The sequence below is a fragment of the Pelophylax lessonae genome (genome assembly GCF_965119305.1).
Source record: "Pelophylax lessonae genome assembly, chromosome: 2".
In the NCBI taxonomy this organism is placed as follows: Eukaryota; Metazoa; Chordata; class Amphibia; order Anura; family Ranidae; genus Pelophylax; species Pelophylax lessonae.
In genome coordinates this window covers 242,791,014-242,801,454 of record NC_138769.1, presented here as the reverse complement: position 1 = coordinate 242,801,454, position 10,441 = coordinate 242,791,014, and positions in this window count along the sequence as shown.

The window sequence follows — 10,441 nt, the reverse complement described above, 5'->3', positions numbered from 1 at the left end:
CCATTTAAAAGAGGAGTGTGGGTTTACAAACATACCCACTTAGTCGGCTGCAGCATTGATATGATGCTGCAGCTGTCCCTTACTGGATCCACACTGAGAACTGAGCAATTAAAGACCACTGACCTCTAAGCTCTCTGTGTTCACTGGAGCACCAAGCTGTTGAGGGGGCAGGATTGGCTGGCTCAGCCTCTCAGTGGCATGCTAAGAGGCTGAGCCAGCTGCTGATCAGGCATCTGCACAGATCCGCACATTAGTGTCTGGATCCCTTAAGTGCCTAGACTTTCTTAGTACTATTGCCCATTGTCAGCGTAATCTGGGACACAGGAGTGCAGAACTATTTATATGTATACATATTAATTTCAGTTTTATAAATACACAATTTGCAAAATCCTAAAACTGCACACAAAGAAATATGACAATAAATGGGACACTAATATTTTATTGTTTTAATTTAAAGGGAACTCGTCAGAATGGAATTATCAAAACTGCCATTGATGATTTGTTATTAAAGGTACAAGCAATGAGGCTGTCAAAACTAGAACAAGTATTCAGTAATTTAAGTTAGAACTCCCAAGTTGCATACTTGTACAAGATCACTGACTCACTAGAATGAGAAACTAGAATGAGAACAATGCTCCCATGGAATGTACCTTTTTATATTTTTTAAATGCAAGTGGTGCATGTACCTAGATCTGACTTTTTATCGGCCTCTTACAGCCCACTGTACAGCCGAGCTCAAGCTGGGAGATGAAGAAGCTGTACTAGGAGCCAATCCATTATACTGTAGTGCTCATGTGCTATCAAGGCATCAGCTTCTATAAGCTGAGAGGAGGAGAGAGGAAAGTGACAGACAGATTATTTAACACTTTATTTAACACTTTAGACTCATTATGTAACAGGTAAAATAGAGTGCCAAATGCTTAGGAATCTCAAGTCTTCTTTATTGTTCAACTTTTTACAACAAGCAGGACGAAGGACAGCCAATGCATTTCGGGGGCCACACAATCCCCCTTCATCAGGGCTAGGCAAAATGTCAGAATGTTAACAGGACTCAGAGGTACCCCTAAGCAGACTGAAAATGACATCATCATTGTGCTGTCCGTAGCCAATGGGGGAGGGGCCCAGTAAGTTCCACCCATGGCAGGCTGCCTGCAGAGAACAACAGGAGTGGGCGGAGAAAGGACCAGTCACCATGCACAAGGAGAGCGAGAGAGAAGTAACCCATCTTTATTATAGGAAGCTCCTGCACGGGGTTTCATATTACTGCACAGATCTGGAAGAAATGCACAAAACACACAAAGATTCAAGTAATTATACAGTACACTGTGTTTAGACAATAATAATAATAATAATTTAGACCTAAACCTAAGGTCCCAATCCCCCATCAATTCTATGCTCCCATTTACTATATATATATTTTTTTTTTTTTTTTTTTTTTTAATGCAAAAATAAGCTGTGCATCCTAATTGTGTAATAGTGGAAAGATAGCTAAGAGAAATGAAAATTACAGAAAAATCTATCAATTCTCTCAATTTTTTTTACATAGATACCAAGGTAAAAATCCAGTGACTTTATGCATTTTTGTCGTAATCTATTATGCCCTTTAAGACCTTTATATAAGGAATGTTATTTTCTACTACTTCATAGAGGACTGACATTTTTCTATTACTTGTAAACAGGTTACCACTTAAAAAAAGCATTTTACTTCTGTGTACATTTGTATCTGACCTGAGGCATGTACTCCAGAGCAGACATCCATTCTGTATATTTATGTGTCCTTTGTTCCCTCTTTGAACTCCCATTTCCTAGCAGGTCTTCAACATTGTAGAACAATTTAACACCAAAATCACTCATGGACTGGCTCAAAGGCAATAGTGTAATTGGTCCCTGAAAATACCTTTGAATTCACTCAGAGTGAAGGTTTTTTTTCTGTCATTTCCATTGCTCAAGCAATCATAACAAAATACCTCAAAGGGAGAAAAATCCTGATATAAACTTATATATATATATAAAACCAATGACCTAAAATGGACATGTTTAGAAAAAAGAAAAAAAGATCAATGTTTCATACACATGTACTAGTATGTTTCAGTTGCCTTTCCTATTGAAACCTCATTTGAATTTCTACTTTCCTGAGAAAAACTATTTAACAAAAATTGTAGAAACTTCATTACAGGTTCCATTAAAATAGAATAGTGTACCCCTTTTAAATCCTTAACATAGTACGCTTATGTTTAGAAAGATAGGAGAAGAAGGAGAAAATAGAAGGCATTTACATTGGATATGCATTGGCCAGAGGATTTCATTTACAACATCTCACAAAAGTGAGTACACCCCCTCACATGTTTGTAAATATTTTATTCTATCTTTTCATGTGACAACACTGAAGAAATTACACTTTGCTACAATGTAATGTAGTGAGTGTACAGCTTGTATAACAGTGTAAATTTGCTGTCCTCCACAAAATAACTCAACACACAGCCATTAATGTCTAAACTGCTGGCAACAAAAATGAGTACACCCCTGTGAAATTGTGAAAATGTCCAAATTGGGCCCAAAGTGTCAATATTTTGTGTGGCCATTTATCTTCCAGCACTGCCTTAACCCTCTTGGGCATGGAGTTCCCTAGAGCTTCACAGGTTGCCACTGGAGTCCTCTTCCACTCCTCCATGATAACATCACGGAGCTGGTGGATGTTAGAGACTTTGCACTCCTCCACCTTCAGTTTGACGATGCCCCACAGATGCTCAATAGGGTTTAGGTCTGGAGTAGGGATAGACCGATATGGTTTTTTCAGGGTCGATACCGATATTTTGGTCACAAAGTATCGGTATCGGCCGATATTTTGTACATTTTAAGTTTTGAAATATAAAGACAATTTTTGACACAAGTCTGGTACTAAAAATTTACATAAACTGCTGCAGTAGTGCACTCACTGTCTGCAATGATTAAATCTAGTAGCTGTGCTGCAGTGCAAAAGACAGTGGACTGAACACTAGTACTACTCACTTTTAGTACTCCCAGTTAAGTAGAACAATATTATAGTGCAGAAAGCATAACATTTCAGCATGTTCACCAGTTAAACGGCTTCTGTTTTTTTCATATATTGCTGCCACTTTACTAAAAACATGCTCACTTGGTACCGAGGAAAGAGGAGCAGAAAGGTACCTTCTAGCATGAGAAGCTCTTTTGTAGAGTGCCTCATTTTCTTTCCACCACTGAAGAGGATCACCATTTCTTCTGTCAATTACTGGTTCCTTCACATAGAGATGAAGTTCATCATCCAGGGTCATTATTGCAGATTCAGAAGAATCCTCTGCTGCATGAGGCCCCAATAAAACACTGAAGATGGCATCTCTTCGACCTTGATGATGTTTTTCTTCTGTCCGTTGTCTTTTTGGACATTTTTCTCTTTTTGCAGTAGCCTGCTCTTCCAGATTAGAAACCTGCCTACATGTTTTAGTGCCACGTGTGCAGGGCCGGTGCTAGACTATTTTACATCCTAGGCAAGACCAGCTATTTGCGCCCCCCCCCCAAAAAAGGCCAGGGGTTAAAAACTCCACTATGTCATACCTAGTTACCCTGATCTGATGGTTCCTGCATGTTATGCTGTCATACCCAGTGACCCCCATATTCCTCCATGTCACACCCGGGGACCCTAATGTCCCTCCATGTCACACCCAGTGACTTTGATGTTTTTCCATGTCACACCCTGGGACCCCAATATTCCTCCATGCCATGCTGTCATACCCACTGACCCTGATGTTCCTCCATGTCACACTTGGGGACCCTAATGTTCTTCCATGTCACACCTGGGGACCCTGATGTTCCTCCGTGTCACACTTGGGGACCCCAATCCCCCATGGCACACCCAGGGACCCAAATTCCTCATGGCACACCTGGTGACCCCGAACCCCTGTTACACCTGGTGACCCCTATCCCCCATGTCACACCTGGTGACTCCGATTCCCCATGGCACACCTGGTGACCCCAATTCCCTTTCATACCAGGGATGCTCCATGTAACACCCAGGGGCCCTGATCCCCTGTTCTGGGGACACTCACTGGACGGTATGAAGAGAATGGCCCGCACTCTGCCCTCCCTCACTGTGATCCTGCTGATTCCTTCTCCCAGGACGCTCCTCTCCTGGACCAAAGTGCTCACCACAGCTCCAACCGGCTCCTGGTGGAGGGAAAAGCAGCAGTCAGAGAGCTCCGCATGTCCTTCATCACCAACCTCCTCAGACCATTCCAGTGCCTTGTTGCTTCTGCCCCAGTAAAGGTTCCGCCCTACAGTGCCGAGCTCTGGCTCAGGTTCAGCTTTCCTCTGTGGGCTCCCTTCCTGCCTCTTGGGGCCTCTCCAACAGTGGTGGAAAGCCAGGACCTGGTAGTTCCGCCACTGCCCAAGACACCTGGCATCTTCCTCTGTCCCTTCTTCCTCCCCCACCACCACCCCTCCCCTCAGCTCACAATAATCATTCATGATGGAGGGAGAGTGCCGACTCGTGGCTGCACCCCTAAGTTGCAATGCGCCCTAGGTGGCTGCCTAGTTTGCCTAGTGGAAGCACCGGCCATGCACGTGTGTTGGGTCCTTCATTCTCTTGAAGAAGCATCTTCAGCACTCTCACACATGGCATGACAGATGACACAGATGAGTCGTAATGACTCACCTCTAGTGTCACTTCCTCTATGGGGAGGAGGGTCTCAATGACATTGGCTACAATGTCCCACTGATCAGCAGTAGGACAAGGATATCCTCCATATTCACCTGAATAGATGGTAAGAGCTCGCTTCTGTTCCAGCATTCTTTTCAGCATGTAAAGTGTTGAGTTCCATCGTGTTGGAAAAGCATTAATCAAGTTGTTTTTGGGTAGGCCAAGGTCTTCCTGAATGCACCTCAGTCGCTGTTTGGCAAGGATTGAATGGTGGAAATGGCCTGCGCACCTCTTCAGCATGCCAATTATATCAAGCAAAGCTCTCTGGTTTTACAGACCCTCATTTACCACAAAAAGGAGGGTGTGTGCCATGAGATCTGACACGTCAGCAAGCCTCATTCCTTTCACCATGTTTGCTCCGCTGTCTCGAAGCACAAGCATCACTCGGTCTTTTGGTGATTCCCCAGTCTTCCAGCATGCCTAGAAACCTTTCTCAAATGTACTCCCCAGTGTGGGATCCTTGCATCACTTTTGTATTCAACACCAAATGCCGTCAAGACTCATTAGTGACTCTGTTTGTCCTGACCAGCAGTCAGTCGTGAATCAGAGGGAGTTGCCAGCATTCTCTGGTTTCAGCATAGCCTTTATTTTCTCAATGACCTTTTGGTGAATCTTTCCCAGCATTTCAGTTCGATAATATTTGTCACTCTTCAGTGTGTACCTTGGCTCAACTATGGACATCAACCGCTTAAATCCAGAGTCAGACACCATTGTAAATGGCTGGTTATAAGTGACCATCATCTCTGTGATTACTCTGTCCAGCAGTTGGGATCTTCCATCTGAATTTAGCCTCCTGTTTTTTTTCTGAAACATATCTGTTATTGTTGTCTGCTGGGATACTGATATTTCACCTTGTGATTGATTGTGTTTTTTCTGTGCTGCATGATATAATTTGAAGCGGTTGTATACTCACCTAAAAAAAAAAAAAAAAAAAAAAAAACCTGCAGGAGAAAGGCATAATGAGCTAGTATGCATTGCATACTAGCTCATTATGAAATACTTACCTTAAAACGAAGCCCCGACACGGTCACCTGATCACCGATGCGGGCGGGAGTTGCTTTCCGGCAAGGATCCGGCAAAGAGCTCTGAAGGTCCGGCAGACCTGGTTTCAGCGGCTGCATGCAAGACGAATATCTCCTAAACCTTGCAGGTTTGGGAGATATTAATTATACCTTCAGGTAAGCCTTATTATAGGCTTGCCTGTAGGTAAAAGGTAAAAAGTGGACTACCACTTTAACATGATGAACTCTTATATGGGCCCAAAGATTTGACATCTTTTTGTTTTTTGCAATTGCTGATCCCATGCTTATTTTGTTTGTGCACGTGTTGCACACTGCTGCTTTTCTTGGAGATGGAGACGAGAAATAGTCCCATATCACACTTTTACTTTTTCTATCTGCATCCATCTCCATTAAAATTTGAAAGACACAAATTGAATATAGGGTTAAAGAAAAAGTGGCTGGCTGGCTACCTGTGGTGGTGGGTGGCTGGCTTGCTGGCACCCTGTGGTGAGTGGCTGGCTGTCTGGCACCCTGTGGTGGGTGGCTGGCATGCTGGCACCCTGTGGTGGGCGGGTGGGTGGTTGTCTGGCACCCAGTGGTGACACTCCTACCACCATGCTTGACTGTAGGAAAGACACACTTGTCTTTGTACTCCTCACTGGTGGCCGCCACACACTTGACACCATCTGAACAAAATAAGTTTATCTTGGTCTCATCAGACCACAGGACATAGTTCCAGTAGTCCATGTCCTTAGTCTGCTTGTCTTCAGCAAACTGTTTGCGGGCTTTCTTGCGTATCATCTTTAGAAGAGGCTTCCTTCTAGGATGACAGCCATGCAGACCAATTTTATGCAGTCTGCAGCCTATGGTCTGAGTACTGACAGGCTGACCCACCACCCCTTCAACCTCTGCAGCAATTCTGGCAGCACTCATACATCTATTTCCCAAAGACACCCTTGGGATATGATGCTGAGCACGTGCACTCAACTTCTTTGGTCGACCATGGCGAGGCCTGTTCTGAGTGGAACCTGTTCTGTTAAACGGCTGTATGGTCTTGGCCAACGTGGTGCAGCTCAGTTTCAGGGTCTTAGCAATCTTCTTATACTCTAGGCCATCTTTATTTAAAGCAGCAATTCTTTTTTTCAGATCCTCAGAGAGTTCTTTGCCATGAGGTGTCATGTTGAACTTCCAGTAACCAGTATGAGAGGGTGAGAACGATAACACCAAATCAAATACATCAGCTCCCCATTCACACCTGAGACCTTGTAACACTAATGAGTCACATCACATGGAGGAGGGAAAAGGGCTAATTTGGACATTTTCACTTAGGTGTGTACTCACTTTTGTTGCCAGTGGTTTAGACATTAATGACTGTGTGTTGAGTTATTTTGAGGGGACAGCAAATTGACACTGTTATACAAGCTGTACACTCACTACTTTACATTGTAGCAAAGTGTCATTTCTGCAGTGTTGTCACATGAAAAGTTAGAATAAAATATTTACAAAAATGTGAGGGGTGTATTTACTTTGGTGAGATACTGTAGATGACCCTCCAGCTCAAAGGCATGCACACAGGGGATGTTGGATGTGCCTGGACACACCCTAATCACCCCATCCACCAGTGCCATCCAGTGTAAAATCCAGTGTACAGAAGTGTGCAAAGCACGAGGGCTGTGAGGGAAGGGGGACCCACTGTCCCTTGTCAAGCACTACACATCCCGAGTAAATCATTGTATTTTATCTACAGTTTGGGTGGGTGATGCGCTTCAGAAGTGAATATAAAATAAAAAATGTATAAACTGGCGTGATAAAAAGTGTTCTAGTGATAAAAAGTGTTGGTGTTGGTTAAAAAAAGTTGATCCAATACTTCATTTATATCTCATATATATATATCAATACAAGTAAACTATTCCAGTTATCTTCTATACAATAAAGTGCTAAGTGTTTATACTTTCCTAAAAGGTATCAAATGAATAAACCGTAGACAAGGTAAAAATAAAGATACTTCAAAAAGAAATACAAAGTGCTGTGTGCTCATTTGCTTGGATCAAAAATAAATAAATAAAGTGCTGTGTTTATAGTGTCCATATATATAGAGATCCAAAATCAGGTGTCATTCCCTTCGATATCATTAAATAAAACAAGGTGCTCTCATGCAAAGTATAAGTGTTGTGACTTGTTGCCTCCACCAGGTGTCACATCTAGGTGCTCTATCTTCTCACCTCAATAAGGTGTATATTGCGCCTGTATACAATCTTAGCCTCCGGATATCATATAGGCTTTACTTATTCCGGTCTCTTGCTCAACTTCCAAGTATTTCCTGTCCTGTCCTGTTTAGTATTTAGGGGTGCATACACTTTCCGTCCTTATATCGTGGCCTCGGGCTCAGTAAAAACATAGGGCAATCATGGTGCAGTATGTCAAACAAGATATTTTATTAAAAACGTAGTTGCACTTACAATTTGTAGATCATTTGAATGCGGATAAAGTCTCAATACAGCGTGGGGAGCGTTATTGCTCCGATCTCTAACGTCACTTCCGGTAGTCTGGCGGAGCCGCCAGACTACCGGAAGTGACGTTAGAGATCGGAGCAATAACGCTCCCCACGCTGTATTGAGACTTTATCCGCATTCAAATGATCTACAAATTGTAAGTGCAACTACGTTTTTAATAAAATATCTTGTTTGACATACTGCACCATGATTGCCCTATGTTTTTACTGAGCCCGAGGCCACGATATAAGGACGGAAAGTGTATGCACCCCTAAATACTAAACAGGACAGGACAGGAAATACTTGGAAGTTGAGCAAGAGACCGGAATAAGTAAAGCCTATATGATATCCGGAGGCTAAGATTGTATACAGGCGCAATATACACCTTATTGAGGTGAGAAGATAGAGCACCTAGATGTGACACCTGGTGGAGGCAACAAGTCACAACACTTATACTTTGCATGAGAGCACCTTGTTTTATTTAATGATATCGAAGGGAATGACACCTGATTTTGGATCTCTATATATATGGACACTATAAACACAGCACTTTATTTATTTATTTTTGATCCAAGCAAATGAGCACACAGCACTTTGTATTTCTTTTTGAAGTATCTTTATTTTTACCTTGTCTACGGTTTATTCATTTGATACCTTTTAGGAAAGTATAAACACTTAGCACTTTATTGTATAGAAGATAACTGGAATAGTTTACTTGTATTGATATATATATATGAGATATAAATGAAGTATTGGATCAACTTTTTTTAACCAACACCAACACTTTTTATCACTAGAACACTTTTTATCACGCCAGTTTATACATTTTTTATTTTATATTCACTTCTGAAGCGCATCACCCACCCAAACTGTATACATTGTATTAACTGGTTCCTAGTACCAATACTGTGGTGCAGCAGTAAGAAGGGAAAAATACATATCCTCAGATAGCGCAGGAACCACCCATACATATAAGATTGTATTTTATCTGCAGCACTTGGCGTGGCTGTGCGGCAGCACTCTGTGAATAAATTAACTACAAGTATCATTTTCCACTACAACAGACAGATTTGTACTTTCAATGGACTGCATGCATGCTGATCAGCACGCTCACAGTCATTCAACTTTCTAACAGAAATCCTATACAGAAGTGTGAGCAGAAAGCAGGAGAACTTGTCTGCAGGAGCCTGACATTGCATCCGCGATCCATTATTAGCATTAGGTGCAATGCTTTCCGAGCTCCTGGGGGAAAAAATAATAAATACACATTTTTAACTTAAAAAATATCTGCATACATTTTCTTCCCTTAAGACGAACTTATTCTTTTTGTCAGTGGTTGTCCATGGTATGGTTGGCCATCTAGAATGCTATTATCCTCCTCCAGATATTTACTTGCTGGGGCTTCTTTTTTTTCATCTTTATATATTGCTGATTCACCTGCTGTTGCTGTTTCTGCTACCTTTTCTCTACCTAAATGCTCTAGGTTCTCCTGCACTCCAGTTTCCTCTCCGTACATAAAACCAATCACATTTATGCATGCAGTTGAGCAGCCACAATGAAGTGTGGTCAAGCATACCCTTGCTTCAGCAGTTAGTGTACAAGCTGATTTGTTCAGGCTTCTTTTTAAAAGCTTCCCACTTTTATATGTGGGCTACTTATTTGTGTAGCTTGTCTGGTACTCTTTCCTGTTCACAAACTGGTTTAGTTGTGGCAGCGGAATTAAACTCTTACTTGTTTTTGCTTTGTTGCATGGCTCCTGTTACTCCCATCAGCAACCTGTTTTGACAACCTTTTAGCGAATGCCCCTTACCACTTTCTACACCTGGTTGGCCAACCCTCTGCTTGTTCTGAGAATAAGCACTAAATGCAGCTAATACAAGTCTCATAAAGTCAACAAAATAACTTTATTTACCTTCCCTACGTTATTCAAATCCTCCTTAATCTGTTCCTCACATTCTCACCCTCTCAGACACTGCAACTCACAGAGGGAGAGATTCAGAGACATTGGGCATGACTAGGTATGGCCAGCTGCTAAATAAAATGCTAAAGGCTTGTGAATTAGCAGTGGCTGATAGCTTTTCCCCTTGCAAAATGTTTTCATCCCAAGGTAGTGCAAGCAGGCACAGCCTACATGATAATGGCAATGCTGCTTTGAACACAGGAGCAGTGGGGCATTGTTGCCACTCCATCGCAGGAAGTTACATTAAGTGAACTTCACTGACAGGATCAATAGG